This window comes from Oncorhynchus keta, chromosome 28, assembly GCF_023373465.1.
Source record: "Oncorhynchus keta strain PuntledgeMale-10-30-2019 chromosome 28, Oket_V2, whole genome shotgun sequence".
NCBI lineage: Eukaryota > Metazoa > Chordata > Actinopteri > Salmoniformes > Salmonidae > Oncorhynchus > Oncorhynchus keta.
In genome coordinates, this window is record NC_068448.1 from 24,314,441 (window position 1) to 24,331,657 (window position 17,217).

Here is a 17,217-nt window from a genome sequence, read left to right on the forward strand (position 1 = left end):
GCTATATCAAATCCCCGAGATGACAAAGTAAAAATCTGTCGTTCTGCCCCTGAACAAGAAGGAATTTGTTCTTGCCTAGTTAAATAAATAAAATACTGTCGGTGCATTGGAGACAGTCAATATGCAGTCTCTTTTTGTGTCATTTTCTATCAATGCAAAAGCAAATTTGATTTAATTTGTGCTTCTCACCATCTTCTCTGTAGCCTCGTGTTAGCCACTGTTCAATCTCTCTACAGAAAATTAACACAAATGGCATGGAAGAACTTATTGGCACGGTTTTCAGATCTCGCCATAGGTTTTGAATGTGATTCATATCTGGACTCTTTGCTGGCCACTCTAGAACAGTCCAGCATTTTTCTTGAACCAATCTTGGGTGCTTTTCCATTTGTATTTGGGGTCGTTGTCCTACTGGAAGGCACACAACCTTTACCGGACTCCGTTTTGAACATAGACTCCAAAACACTTGATCATCTCCGGATTTCATGATGGCTTATGCATGTTCAAACCCCACAGCATTATCAAACCTCACCCATGTTTGATTGTAGGGAGGGTGTTATTTTAATTGAGTGCTTAATTTGGTCGTCGGTAAACACAGCGCTGATCTAATGTTGTTTCATTGGTCCACAGAACATTTTCCCAAGGTTTAGGTTGGTTTAGGTTGGTTTTTGTGAAGTTCAATCAGGCTTTCTGTTGTGCTGTTAAGCAGTGGTGTCTTCCTTTGTTTACCAATGACCAAATGAATCATTCAAGGTAAAATAACTTCCCTCCCTACAATTAAACACCTTTTTACATTGCCAGTAGAAAGGTCCCACTGAGAAAAAACAGGTTGAATCAATGTTGTTGCCACATCATTTCAACAAAACAATTCAATTTGATGACTTTGAATCAACGTAGAAAACTGATTGTATTTGAAAAAAGTCAACGTAAGGGAATTTCATTTTTTTTTTCAGCCAACTTTTAACAAATCCAATGACATGGTGAAAAAAAAATCGTAATGAATTCACGTTACTTGACAACTAGACCAATGTCGAACTGACATCTGTACCCAGTGGGGTGCAGCAAGCTCATTGATGGCTACAAGAAGGATTTGTTGCCAGTTATCCTGGTCAAAAGCTGTGCAACCAAGTATTAGCTTGGTGCCAATTATTTTGTCCATGCCATTTGTCTTTATTTTCTAAATGAAAATTGTAAACTTACCTACAGTATACAGAAAACTAATATATGGCAACATATCTATGTTACTTATATGCTTTATATTGACATATTTAGTGTTAGCAGATGCTTATATATGAACCACACATATACAGTGCCTTCAGAAAGTATTAATAGCGCTTGAATTATTCCACATTTTGTTGTGTTACAGCCTGAATTAGAAATTGATATTTTTCCGCCCATCGACACACAATACACAATCATAACAAAGTAAAAACATGTCTTTAGAATTGATTGCCAGTTTCATTCAAATGTAATACAGAAATATTTAATTGACCAAGTATTCACACCCCTTAGTCAATACTTTTTAGAAGCATCTTTGGGAGCAATTACAGCAGTGAATCTTTCTCGGTAAGTCTCTAATAGTTTTCCACAGCTGGATTGTGCATCATTTGCCCATTATTGTTTTCAAAATTCCTCAAGCTCTGTCAAATTGAATGTTGACCATTGCTAGACAACTATTTTCCGGTCTTGCTATAGATTTTCAAGTAGATTTCAATCAAAACTGTCACTGTCCTCTTAGTAAGCAACTCCAGTGTAGATTTGGCCTTGTGTTTTAGGTTATTGTCCTTTCTAAAAACATAATTCCAGTTTAACATTATGGTCTATTGTGTGTAGGACAGGGGGAAACAATCTAAAATTGAATCCAGTCAAGAGGTGTGAAGGTACTATAACTACATACTGTATAAGTACTTATATCTCACATACTGTATACAGTGCCTTCGGAAAGCATTCAGACCCCTTGACTTTTCAAAATGTTGTTACGTTTCTGCACCCAGGAGCAGCTGCTCCCATCTATGGAGATGAGTGGTCTCCCTACCTCGCCTCCAGCTCCTCCTTCGTCAACTCAAACGACTCCTCCGGCGGCGTCCGGATCCAGCGCTCTTCGTCTCGCGCCCCCGAGGGAGTACGATGGAGCGGCGGCTGGGTGCAAGGGATTTTTACTCCAGCTAGAGCTATACCTGGCTACCGTTCGCCCGACTCACTCTGGTGAAGAGAGCGTGAGGGTCCTCGTCTCCTTTCTGATGGGTAGAGCCCTGGAGTGGGCTAACGCAGTTTGGAATAGTCCGGACACCGCAAGGGACCACTACCCAGAGTTCACCCGCCGGTTCCTGGGCCGTGTTCAACCACCCAGCAGAGGGCCGAGTGGCGGGAGAATGGCTGTTCCACCTTAGGCAGGAGACGAGGAGCGCGCTGAACTTCGCGCTGGAGTTTCGGACCTTGGCCGCTGGAGCGGGTTGGAACAACAGGCCACTAATGGACCACTACCGGTGTAGCCTCCTGGAAGATATCCGCAGGGAGCTAGCTTGTCGGGACGCCACCCTCTCCCTCGACGAGCTCATAGACATGTCGATACGACTGGACAACCTGCTGGCTGCCCGCGGGCATCCAGAACGGGTCCTGTTAGTTCCACCTCCCGGCCCTCCCGCTCCAACACCTAGCACCTATGGAGTTAGGGAGGGGCCGCATCGAGGGGAACCGGAGGAGGAGACTCCTCCTGCACCAGCTGTGGTCGGAGAGGACACACTGCCGATCGGTGCTGGAGGAGCTCGTCTGGGAGTCGAGAGGGCAGGCAGAGCACTTCTCGGTCACCCCAGGTGAGTCAGCACCAGACTCGCCCAGAGCTCCCTGTTGGTCACATGTTTTAACTAATCTCTTTCCCTGAGTTTTCTCCCTCTCTCCAGCATAAGGCGCTAGTCGATTCAGGCGCAGCTGGGAACATTATGGATTGCGGACTCGCACGTAGGTTAGGGATTCTGCTGGTGCTGATAGATCAACCCTTCCCCGTGCACTCCCTAGATAGCCAACCGTTAGGGTCAGGGCTGGTAAGGGAGGCCACAGTTCCACTAGACATGGCAACGCAGGGGGATCATAGGGAGCGGATTAGTCTGTTCCTTATTGATTCACCTGTGTTTCCAGTGGTGCTGGGGATTCTCTGGCTGGCTAGTCACAATCCTACGATTTCGTGGAAACAGGGGGCTCTCCAGAGGTGGTCAGAGGATTGTTCAGGTAGGTGTAGAGGGGTTTCCATCAGTGCCACGGCGGTGGAGAGTCCAGACTAGGTTTCCACTGTTTGCATTCCCTCTGAATATGCCGATTTGGCTATCGTCTTCTGAAAGAAGAGGGCGACCCAATTACCACCTCATCGACGAGGGGATTGTGCGATTAACCTCCAGGTAAATGCAGCACTTCCCAGGAGTCACGTGTCCCCCTTGTCACAGGAGGAGCCAGTGGCTATGGAGACATATATCACTGAAACTCTGGGACAGGGGTACATTCTGTCCTTCACGTCACCCGTCTCCTCAAGTTTATTTTTTGTGAAAAAGAAGGAGGGAGGTCTGCGTCCGTGCATTGATTATAGAGGTCTAAATTCCATCACAGTGGGGTTTAGTTACCCCCTACCTCTCATCGCTACTGCGGTGGAATCATTTCACGGAGCGTGCTTTTTCACAAAACTGGACCTCAGGAGCTCGTATAATTTGGTGCGTATCCGGGAGGGAGATGAGTGGAAGACCGCGTTTAGTACCACATTTGGCCATTATGAGAACCTCGTCATGTCATGCCGTATGGGTTGAAGAATGCTCCAGCCGTCTTTCAATCCTTCGTAGACCTGCACGGGAAGGGCGTGGTGGTATATATCGACGATATCCTGACCTATTCCGCCACGCGCGCAGCGCATGTGTCTCTGGTACGCAAGGTACTTGGGCGACGGCTGGAGCATGACCTGTATGTCAAGGCTGAGAAATGTGTGTTCTCCAATCAAGTCATTTCCTTCCTGGGTTATCGCATTTCCACCTCTGGGGTGGTGATGGAGTGAGACCGCGTTACAGCCGGGCGTAATTGGCTGACTCCAACCACGGTAAAGGAGGTGCAGCAGTTTTTATGGTTTGCCAATTACTACTGGAGGTTTATCCGGGGTTTTGGCTAGGTGGCGGCTCCCATTACCTCACTGCTGAAGGGGTGGCCGGCGCGATTAAGGTGGTCCGCGGAGGCGAACAGAGCTTTTTGCCGTCTGAAGGCGCTGTTTACCGACGCTCCTTTGTTGTCTTATTCTGACTCCTCTTTGGCATTCATAGTGGAGGTGGACACGTCCAAGGCTGGGGTTGGAGCCGTGCTATCACAGCGCTCGGGCATTTCACCGAAGCTCCACCCCTGCGCTTTCTTTTCGAAAAAGCTCGGTACGGCGGAGCGAAACTATGACTAGCTGTGGTAAAAGCTCTGATGGTGTGTAGACACTGTCTTGAGGGGGCCAAGCACCCTTTCATCATCTGGACTGACCACCGTAATCTAAAGTATATCCGAGCAGCAGGGAGACTGAATCCTCGTCAGGCAAGGTGGGCCATGTTTTTCACCAGATTTAGGTTCACCATCTCCTATGTCCCGTCTCTATGACACCGAGGACCGGTCCATCGACCCTACTCCCATCCTTCCAGCTTCGTGTCTGGTGGCACCGGTGGTATGGGAGATGGACACGGACATCGAGCGGGCGTTACGGGTTGGAACCTGCGCCCCCACAGTGTCCAGTGAGTCTTCAGTATGTGCCGCTTGGTGTTCGTGACCAATTGATTCGGTGGGCCAATACCCTACCCTCTTTGGGTCATCCAGGTATTAAGAGGACAGTGCTGTGTCTTAGGGGAAGTACTGGTGGCCTACCTTAGCTAAGGACGATGAGGGTAGCTAGTTTCCTGTTCGGTGTGCGCTCAGAGTAAGGCTCCTAGACACATGCCTAGAGGGAAGTTACAGCCCCTCCCCGTTCCACAACGGCCGTGGTCTCATCTGTCGGTGGATTTTCTCACCGACCTTCCCCTGTCTCAGGGGAACACTATGATCCTGGTCGTTGTGGATCGGTTTTCTAAGTCCTGCCGTCTCCTCCCGTTGCCCTACAGACTGCGGAGGCCCTGTTTACCCACGTCTTTCGGCACTACGGGGTGCCTGAGGACATCGTTTCTGATTGGGGTCCCCAGTTTATGGAGCGTCTGAGGGTCTCGGTCAGCCTGACCTCGGGTTTCCACCCTGAGAGTAATGGACAGGTGGAGAGAGTGAACCAGGATGTGGGTAGGTCTCTGCGGTCATATTGCCAGGACCGGCCAGGAGAATGGGAGAGGTACGTCCCATGGGCAGAGTTAGCTCAGAACTCACTCCGCCACTCCTCCACGAACATGTTACCTTTCCAGTGTGTGTTGGGGTCCCAGCTGGTCCTGGCACCGTGGCATCAGAGCCAGACCGAAGCTCCTGCGGTGGAGGAGTGAGTGCAGCTCTCAAAGGAGACCTGGAGAGCCGTTGTTGTTAACCCCTTGTTTCATGTATCTCTCCTCAGGCCGGTGGTAGCTGGTCCCCTGCAGGAAGGTGAGGTGACGGAGGTCCCTCTGCCCCCTCGAGACATTGAGGAATCCCCGGCGTACACAGTACGTTCCATTCTGGACTCTAGACGCCTGGTGAGGGGCCTACAGTACCTCGTGGACTGGGAGGGGTACGGTCCGGAGGAGAGGTGCTGGGTACCGGTGGAGGACATCTTGGATCCATCACTGCTGAGGGATTTCCATCTCTTCCATCCGGATCACCCTGCGCCTCGCCCTCCAGGTCGCCCTCCAGGCTGATGTTGGCACGCTGCAGGAGACACGCGTCAGGAGGGGGAGTACTGTTGCGACTTCCACCGAAGGTGGCTCCTCTTCCTGTTCGGGCGGTGCTCGGTGGTCGTCGTCACCAGTCTACTAGCTGCCACCGACTCCCTTTTCCTTTTCTGTTGGTTTTGTCTGTATTGGCTTCACCTGTTTCTCGTTTGGGGTTTTGTTCAGGGCTATTTAAACCGTCTATGCCCGCCTGCTTATGTGCGGGCTTATTTTCTGTTCTATTTGTGGATGGTTGCGTTTATTTATTTGTTGGACTGTTTTGGTGTCCTGTTTTGGGTGGGTCTTATTTTGTCACCCGTTGTTGTTGGCGTGACCTTGTTCTGTCCGGAATAAATACAATAACCCAAACCCTCTGCTCTCTGCGCCTGACTCCACACCCACCACTCTTAGCTACGTGACAGTTACAGCCTTATTCTAACATAGATTACATTTTAAACAATGTCCTCACACAATACCCCATAACGACAAAGCGAAAGTTGCAAAGTGGGTGTTTACATACACCTTAGCCAAATACATTTAATCTCAGTTTTTCACAATTCCTGACATTTAATCCTAACAAACAATTCCCTGTTTTAGGTCAGTTAGGATTACACCTTTATTTTAAGAATGTGAAATGTCAGAAAAATAGTAGAATGGCTTATTTCAGATTTTATTTCTTTCATCACATTCCCAGTGGGTCACACATTTACATACACTCAATTAGTATTTGGTAGCATTGCCTTAAATTGTTTAACTTGGGTCAAACATTTCGGGTAGCCTTCCACAAGCTTCCCACAATAAGTTGGGTGAATTTTGGCCCATTCCTGCTTACAAAGCTAATGTAACTGAGTCAGGCCTCTCTGCTCGCACACGCCGTTTTAGTATTGCCCACAAATGTTCTATGGGATTAAGGTCAGGGCTTTATGATGGTCACTCCAATACCTTGACTTTGTTGTGCTTAAGCCATTTTCCCACAACTTTGGAAGTATGCTTGGGGTCATTGTCCATTTGGAAGACCCATTTGCAACCAAGCTTTAACTTCTTGACTGATGTCTTGAGATGTTGCTTCAATATATCCACATCATTTTCCTGCCTCATGGTGCCACATATTTTGCGAAGTGCACCAGTCACTCCTGCAGCAAAGCACCCTCACAACATGATGCTGCCACACCCGTGCTTGATGGTTGGGATGGTATTCTTCGGCTTGCAAGCCTCCCCCTTTGTCCTCCAAACATAACAATGGTCATTATGGCCAAACAGTTACATTTTTGTTTCATCAGACCAGTGGACATTTCTCCAAAAAGTACAATCTTTGTCCCCATGTGCAGTTACAAACCATAGTCTGGCTTCTTCCTTGCTGAGCAGCCTTTCAGGTTATGTCGATATAGGACTCGTTTTACTGTGGATATAGATACTTTTGCACCTGTTTCCTCCAGCATCTTCACAAGGTCCTTTGCTGTTGTTCTGAGATTGATTTGCACTTTTCACACCAAAGTACGTTCATCTCTAGGAGACAGAACGCGTCTCCTTCCTGAGCGGTATGACAACTGCGTGGTCCCATGGTGTTTATACTTGCGTACTATTGTTTGTACAGATGAACGTGGTACCTTCAGGCATTTGGAAATTGCTCCCAAGGATGAACCAGACTTGTGGAGGTCTACAATTTCTTCCAAGGATTTGGCTGATTTCTTTTGATTTTCCCATGATGTCAAACAAAGAGGAACTGAGTTTGAAGGTAGGCCTTGAAATACATCCACAGCTACACCTCCAATTGACTCAAATGAGATCAATTGGCCTATCAGGAGCTTATAAAGCCATGACATAATTTCCTGGAATTTTCCAATGTCTTTAAAGGAACAGTTAACTTATACCAACATTAGTGTATGTAAACTTCTGACTCACTGGAATTGTGATACAGTGAATTATAAGTGAAATTATCTGTCTCTAAACAATTGTTGGGAAAAAGACTTGTGTCATGCACAAAGTAGATGTCCTAACCTACTTGCCAAAATTAACAAGACATTTTTGGAGTGGCTGACAAATGAGTTTTAATGACTCCAATCAAATCGTATGTAACTGTACGTACGTGTTCAGACCCTTTGCTATGAGAATGAAAATTGAGCTCAGGTGCATTCTGATTCCATTGATCATACTTGAGATGTTTCTACAACTTGATTATAGAGTCCACCTGTGGCCAATTCCATTGATTTTACATGATTTGGAAAGGCACACACCTGTCTATATAAGGTTCTGCAGTTGACAGTTCATGTCAGAGCAAAAACCAAGCCATGAGGGCGAAATAATTATCTGTAGAGCTCCCAGACAGGATTGTGTCAAGGCACAGATCTGGGGAAGGGTACCAAAACATTTCTGCAGCATTGAACGCCCCCACAAATACAGTGGACTTCATCATTCTTAAATGGAAGAAGTTTGGAACCACCAAGACTCTTCCTAGAGCTGACCGCCCGGCCAAACTGAGCAATCATGGGAGAAGTGCCTTGGTCAGCGAGGTGACCAAGAACCCGCTGGTCACTCTGACAGTGCTCTAGAGTTCCTCTATGGAGATGGCAGAACCTTCCAGAATGACAACCCTCTCTGCAGCACTCCACCAATCAGGCTTTTATGGTAGAGTAGCCAGACGGAAGCAACTCCTTAGTAAAAGGAACATGACAGCCCGCTTGGAGATTGCCAAAAAGCACCTAAAGATTCTCTGGTCTGATGAAACCAAGATTGAACTCTTTGGCCTGGATGCCAAGTATCACGTCTGGAGGAAACTTGGCAAGATCCCTACGTTGAAGCATGGTGGTGGCAGCATCATGCTGTGGGGATGTTTTTCAGTGGCAGAGACTTGGAAACTAGTCAGGAATGAGGCAAAGATGACCGGAGCAAGAAGACATGAGGCTATAATCGCTGCCAAAGTGCTTGAACAAAGTACTGAGTAAAGGGTCTGAATACTTATTTAAATGTGATTTCATTATTTTTTTAAATGTAAATTAGCAAACTTTTCTAAAAACCTGTTTTTGCTTTGTCATTATGGGGTATTGTTTTCAGATTGATGAAGGGAAAACATTTTTTTTTAATACATTTTAGAAAAAGGCTTTAACCTTCTTTATTTTATTTCACCTTTATTTAACCAGGTAGGCTAGTTGAGAACAAGTTCTCATTTGCAACTGCGACCTGGCCAAGATAAAGCATAGCAGTGTGAGCAAACAACACAGAGTTACACATGGAGTAAACAACTAACAACTCAATAACACAATAGGAAAAAAAAAGTGGAGTCTATATACATTGTGTGCAAAAGGCATGAGGTAGGCGAATAATTACAATTTTGCAGATTAACACTGGAGTGATAAATGATCAGATGGTCATGTACAGGTAGAGATATTGGTGTGCAAAAGAGCAGAAAAGTAAATAAATAAAACCTAACAAAATGTGGAAAAAGTAAATGGGTCTGAATACTTTTCGAGGCACTGTATGTTGAAATATACAACAATTGGCCATTTTCAAATATGGGACATATATTTCTGCCTTATGTATACACATATGTGCATATATATATAATACTTTTATGATCATATACTCAATGTGTGACCCATGTAGTATTGAAATGTGAATTACATATATATAATTTGCCTGTTGTGCTTACTCCTTCTCCCTCCCTCTGGCGCTCGACGTCGCTGGTCTACTAACCATGGGTCCTGTCAACCCACATTGCGCACACCTGCTCCCCATCGTTACTCATATCTGGACTTCATCACCACCCTGATTATTCTCCCTTCATATAGCCCTCTGTAGCCTCAGTAGTCAGGCAGTATTGGTTTTGGTTACGTTCAGTACACTTCTCCTGTTTTGTATTATCTTCATGTTCATTATTATTAAACTCACCTTCTGCACCTGCTTCCTGACTCCCTGCGTATATGTTACAATGCCCTTTATATGTCATAATATATGTTACCTTATATGCTCATACAGTATATGTGTGACACATAGTATTTGAATGTTTATTACATATGTCTCTTATATGTCACAATATCTGTTAACATACATTTTACAGGACCATTATTTCAGTGTACATTAAATTAGACCATCATTAACTTTCAATTATACTTGTAGTCATGGTAATAAAACAATTGAAAAAGTATGAATGTTTTGCTATACAGTTGTTTCTGGACAGAGCTCAAAAGATCACTTAGCATTCACCATGTACTGCAGCAAAGCCCCAGCACTAGTTTGGCCTTGAGGAGCTTTACAGTCTTTCAATAAATCCACCTCAATCTCAGTTTTCTGTCTCTGTCTCTGGCTTCCATTCATCTTCCTTGCAATCCCCTGACAACATTTCCTCTAGCACACCACATTGGTTTTATGATTCAACAGTGTAGATGATGATGTAGATTATTATGAGCATTGCCTGAATATCAGGTTTGTTGCAGAATCTCAGGTTTGGCCCTAGGCCATACGATTGCCTGGATGGGATATGCTGTCTGGCAGCATCTTAAACATATGCACGAGTAGCATTCTCTATCTGTTCCTTTAATACCAACAAGGATACACCACATATAAAATGACAGATAAATGTCATATGTCATATGAAAATGTACACAATATAAATTCAGATGAGTTTTAGTGTCAAGGTTAGATGTGTTTACATCTGACATAACACAACATAACAGATCAACGACACTGTGTTGCTCTCTGACAGTTACAGTGCCTTCAGAAAGTATTCACAGCCCTTGACCTTTTCCCCATTTTCTGTTACAGCCTGAATATAACATTTATTAAATTGAGATTTTTTTTCTCACTACGCTTCAACATTAGGCACACCTGGACTCCATTACCTCACTCATTACCTCCCCTTTATCTGGCACTCCATTAGGTTTTTTCCCCTGGCAGTGTTGTTTCTGTTGTTCATGTCTAGACTCTACTCCTACGTTGTATCCCTCCATGTTTGTTATATTGAAGTTACCACCTGCACCTGCTTCTCCACTCCCAGCGTCTACGTTACAGTGTTGTTTCTGTTGTTCATGTCTAGACTCTACTCCTACGTTATATCCCTCCATGTTTGTTATATTGAAGTTACCACCTGCACCTGCTTCTCCACTCCCAGCGTCTACGTTACAGTGTTGTTTCTGTTGTTCATGTCTAGACTCTACTCCTACGTTATATCCCTCCATGTTTGTTATATTGAAGTTACCACCTGCACCTGCTTCTCCACTCCCAGCGTCTACGTTACAGTGTTGCTTCTGTTGTTCATGTCTAGACTCTACTCCTACGTTATATCCCTCCATGTTTGTTATATTGAAGTTACCACCTGCACCTGCTTCTCCACTCCCAGCGTCTACGTTACAGTGTTGTTTCTGTTGTTCATGTCTAGACTCTACTCCTACGTTATATCCCTCCATGTTTGTTATATTGAAGTTACCACCTGCACCTGCTTCTCCACTCCCAGCGTCTACGTTACAGTGTTGTTTCTGTTGTTCATGTCTAGACTCTACTCCTACGTTATATCCCTCCATGTTTGTTATATTGAAGTTACCACCTGCACCTGCTTCTCCACTCCCAGCGTCTACGTTACAGTGTTGTTTCTGTTGTTCATGTCTAGACTCTACTCCTACGTTACATCCCTCCATGTTTGTTATATTGAAGTTACCACCTCACCTGCTTCTCCACTCCCAGCGTCTACGTTACAGTGTTGCTTCTGTTGTTCATGTCTAGACTCTACTCCTACGTTATATCCCTCCATGTTTGTTATATTGAAGTTACCACCTGCACCTGCTTCTCCACTCCCAGCGTCTACGTTACAGTGTTGTTTCTGTTGTTCATGTCTAGACTCTACTCCTACGTTACATCCCTCCATGTTTGTTATATTGAAGTTACCACCTCACCTGCTTCTCCACTCCCAGCGTCTACGTTACAATACAACTGAGAATGGATCAACAACATTGGAGTTACTCCACAATACTAACCTAAATGATGGATTGAAAAGAAGGAAGCTTATACGGAATAAAACATATTCCAAAATATGCATCCTGTTTGGCAAGAAAGGAAAACTGCCAAAAATCTGGTAAAGAACTTAACTTTATGTCCTGAATACAAAGCTTTATGTTGGGGCAAATCCAACACATCACTGAGTACTATTATTCATATTTTCAAGCAAGGTGGTGGCTGCATCATCCTATGGGTATGCTTGTCATCGGCAAGGACTAGGGAGTTTTTTTTAAATAAAAATAAACAGAATAGAGCTAAGCATAGGCAAAATCCTAGACACTGGGACACAAATTCACCTTTCAGCAGGAAAATAGCCTAATACACAAGGCCAAATATAAACTAGAGTTGCTTACCAAGACAACATTGAATGTTCCCGAGTGCCTAGTTACAGTTTTGACTTAAATTGGCTTAAATCTCCCTGTATCTTTCGCAAAATGTAGATGCTAACTTTTTGCGACAGCATGCCTTTTCCCTTTGGACAAAAATTCTAAGACAATTCAGAGTTATGAAGTTATGAGAACTGGTTGTTTTACAAATGTTGAACTTGTAATATGGCTACTAATACTGGAAAAGCTAAATCAAAGTCCAAGTATACAGATTTGATGATATTCTTGCAGAAAAATGGTGGTGGTAGAAAAAGAAACGGGTTGTTTTTTTCTGTGTATTTTCTTCTACCAGATCTATTGCGTTATATTCTCCTACATTCAATTCACATCTCCACCAACTTCAAAGTGTTTTCTTTCAAATGGTACCAAGAATATGCATATCCTTGCTTTAGGGCCTGAGCTACAGGAAGTTAGATTTGGGTATGTCATATTAGGCAAAAATTTTAAAAAAGGGGGCTATCCCTAAGAAGATTTATACAGTATGTGGATTTCACACTATGCTGGTATGTATGTCAACCCCAATGTTCATGTCATCGTTACCATCGTTACCAATCAACTGCATTACATTTAAAAAGACTCCCACCCATTTCTATATGGTTAGCAATGTTACCAGCTTACACGAATGGGAGTTACCATTTAGCATAATTATTTTCTAAACCAGAAAAGGACAACTTCTACATAATATTCAGCGAAAACAGACAAATATATCTAAATTGTATTTCAGTGTGCTTGTTAGAACACGCACATCATGATGAAAATAACGAATATCCACTTTGTTCGATCAGATATTTTGAATGGTGCCCCATTGTCTGTGTTCCATTGATCTCCTTGTCACATCTGGTATTTCCCTTACCTTTTATGCTCAAAATGAATAGTTATTACCATACATATTGTGATCTGCAGATGTAAAGGACCATTTAGGGTTGGAACAGTATACAGTTAATTGGGAACAAAACTGGGTAGGTCGGGATCAGATTCTTATTGAACTCATTTAAGATGATCTACATTGTGGTCATTTGTCTCTGCCTCGCAAGCAATTATCATGAATAATTATGCACTAAGAACAATGGTATAAAATAGCAGAGCTGGTGCAACAGATCTATTTTTCTGCTGTCATCACTAACATGATTAATCACTTGCAAAATCCTTGTAAAAAATGATTCTGTGCTATAATGTGTTTTCCACTTCTAATTGTTTTCTACAACCATTTCTTTGTCTCGCTGTATTTGTGGGGGTTGGTGTTGTTGGGAAGTAGCAATCCTTCTCTCCATTCAAAGGAAACTTTTGGAATTTGAATATTTGCACTGATCTACACTGAGTGCACAAAACATTATGACATACGAAACATTTCATGACATAGACTGACCAGGGGAATCCAGGTGAAAGCTATGATCCCTTATTGATGTCACTTGTTAAATCCACATTAATCAGTGTAGATGGGGAGGAGACTGGTTATAAATAAGTATTTTTAAGCCTTGGGACAATTGAGACATGGGTTGTGTATATGTACAATTCAGAGGGAGAATGGGCAAGACAAAATATTTAAGTGCCTTTGAACGGGGTATGGTAGTAGGTGCCAGGCTCATCAGTTTGTGTCAAGAACTGCAACGCTGCTGGGTTTTTCACACAGTTTCCTGTATGTATCAAGAATAGTCCACCACCCAATAGACATCCAGCCAACGTGACACAAATGTGGGAAGCATTGGAGCCAACATGGGCCAGCATCCCTGTGCAACGCTTGACACCTTGTAGAGTTCATGCCCCATAACATGATGGCATCGGAGGGTAGGACTGCTGTCTTTATCGGCTCTCAACTAATCATGCTATTTATAGATATATATATTTTTAAATTCACTTGTTCTGTACATAATGTTGCTGCTACCATCTCATATGACCGAAAAGAGCTTCTGGACATCAGAACTGGGATTACTCACTTAAAATTGGACAATACTGCAGACACCCGACCAGGCCCCGATCCCCGTGTTTCACTGGAGAAGGAAGCAGAGATTTCAAGGCAAAAGATCAGGGTGCATTGCAAGGATCAGGCGGCGAGTGGCTAATCTGCCCTTGGCTTCCCTTCTGCTAGCTAACGTTCAATTACTGGAAAATAAATGGGATGAACTGAAAGCACGTATATCCGACCAAAGGGACATTAAAAACTGTAATATCTTATATTTCATTGAGTCGTGACTGAACGATGACTTTAAATACATACAGCTGGCGGGTTATACACTATCGGCAAGACAGAACAGCAGCCTCTGGTAAGACACGGGGCAGGGGCCTATGCATTTATGTAAACAACAGCTGGTGCATGATATCTAAGGAAGTCTGAAGGTTTTGCTCACCTGAGGTAGAGTATCTCATGAAGAGCTGTAGACCACACTATCTACTTTACCAAGAGAGTTTTCATCTGTATTTTTCGTACCTGTCTACACTCCACCATAAAGCGAGGTTGGCACTAAAACGTCACTAAAGGAGCTGTATTCCGCCAATAAGCAAACAGGAAAACGTTCATCCAGAGGCGGCGCTCCTAGTGGCCGGTGACTTTAATGCAGGGAAAGGGTAGGGGGCAATATTTTCACCTCCAGATGAAAAGCGTGCCCAAAGTAAACTGCCTGCTACTCAGGCCCAGAAGCTAGGATATTAAACAGACTTTTAAACAGGTGAACATTCACAAGGCCACAGGGCCAGACGGATTACCAGGATGTGTACAGCGAGCATGCTCTGACCAACTGGCAAGTGTCTTCACTGCCTAAATGACAACCGACCTGTAACACTCTCGTCTGTAGCTATAAAATGCTTTGAAAGGCTGGTCATGGCTCACATCAACCTCATTATCACAGAAACCTAAGACTCACTCCAATTTGTATACCGCACCAACAGATCCATAGATGACGCAATCTCTATTGCACTCCACACTGCGCTTTCCCACCTGGATAAAAGGAACACCTATGTGAGAATGCTATTCATTCACTACAGCTCAGCGTTCAACACCATAGTGCCCTCAAAGCTCATCACTAAGCTAAGGACCTTGGGACTAAACACCTCCCTCTTCAACTGGATCCTAGACTTCCTGACGGGCTGCCCCCAGGTGGTGAGGGTAGGTAACAACCCATCCACCACGCTGATCCTCAACAAGGGGGCCCCACAGGGGTGCGTGCTCAGTCCCCTCCTGTACTCCATGTTCACTCATGACTGCATGGCCAGGCCCAACTCCAAAACCATCCATATGTTTGCTGATGACACAACAGTGGTAGGAATGATCACCGACAACGATGAGACAGCCTATAGGGAGGAGGTCAGAGACCTTGCCGGGTGGTGCCAGAATAACAACCTAACCCTCAATGTAACCAAGACTAAGGAGATGATTGTGTACGACAGGAAAAGGAGGACCGAGCACGCCACCATTCTCATCGATGGGGCTGTAGTGGAGCAGGTTGAGAGCTTCAAGGTCCTTGGTGTCCACATCAACAACAAACTAGAACTGGCTACTCTGTTATTATCTATGCATAGCGACTTTAGTAACTCTACCTGCATGTACATAATTACCTCAATTACCTCAACACCAGTGCACATTGACACATTGGCTTTGTAAAGATACAGATATAAAGATATAAATTTGTAAAGATATTGCCCCGCTATTGTTTTTTACGTCTGCTCTTTAATGATTTATTTTTCATATCTCTTACTTTTTGCGGGGGTATTTTATTACAACTGCATTGTTGGTTAAAACCTATTTGGGCTGAGATCCCGCTAACAGGATGATATGACAACAACCAGTGAAAGTATAGGGCGCCAAATTCAAAACAACAGAAATCCCAAAATTAAAATTCCTCAAACATACAATTATTTTACACCATTTTAAAGATACACTTCTTATTAATCCCACCACAGTGTCCGATTTCAAAAAGGCTTTACGACGAAAGCAAACCAAATGATTATGTTAGGCGTCACAAAAATCAGAAATAGAGATAAATTCATCACTAACCTTTGATGATCTTCATCAGATGACACTCATAGGACTTCATGTTACACAATACATATATGTTTTGTTCGAAAAAGTTCATATTAATATAAAAAATCTCAGTATACATTGGCACGTTATGTTCAGTAGTTCCAAAACATCAAGTGATTTTGCAGAGAGCCACATCAATTTACAGAAATACTCATAATAAACATTGATAAAAGATAAAACTATTATGCATGGAATTATAGATACACTTGTCCTTAGTGCAACCGCTGTGTCAGATTTCAAAAAAGCTTTACCGAAAAAGCACACCATGCAATAATCTGAGTACAGCACTCAGAGACCAAAACAACCCAAACAGATATCCGCCATGTTGTGTAGTCAACAGAAATAGCAATATAAATATTCACTCACCTTTGATGATCTTCATCAGGATCCACTCCCAGGAATCTCAGTTCCACAATAAATGTTTGATTTGTTCGATAAAGTCCATCATTGATGTCCAAATACCTCCTTTTTGTTCGCACGTTTAGCACAGTAATCCAAATTCATGACGCGCGATCACTAGGTGAGACGAAAAGTAAAAAAATGTCGTTACAGTCCGTAGAAACATGTCAAACGATATATGGAATCAATCTTTAGGATGTTTTTAACATAAATAATGTTCCAACTAGAAAATGAGCTATCACGTGAACGTGCATGGTCAGCTCATGCCTCTCTGGCAGACCTCTGACTCATTCCCCTCTCATTCGCCCCCACTTCACAATAGAAGCATCAAACAAGGTTCTAAAGACTGTTGACATCTAGTGGAAGCCTTAGAACGTGCAATATGACCCCATAGACACTGTATATTCGATAGGCAATGACTTGAAAAACTACAAACCTCAGATTTCCCACTTCCTGGTTGGATTTTTCTCGGGTTTTTGCCTCCCATATGAATTATGTTATACTCACAGACATCATTCAAACAGTTTTAGAAATTTCAGAATGTTTTCTATCCAAATCTACCAATAATGTGCATATATTAGAAACTGGGCCTGAGTAGCAGACAGTTTAC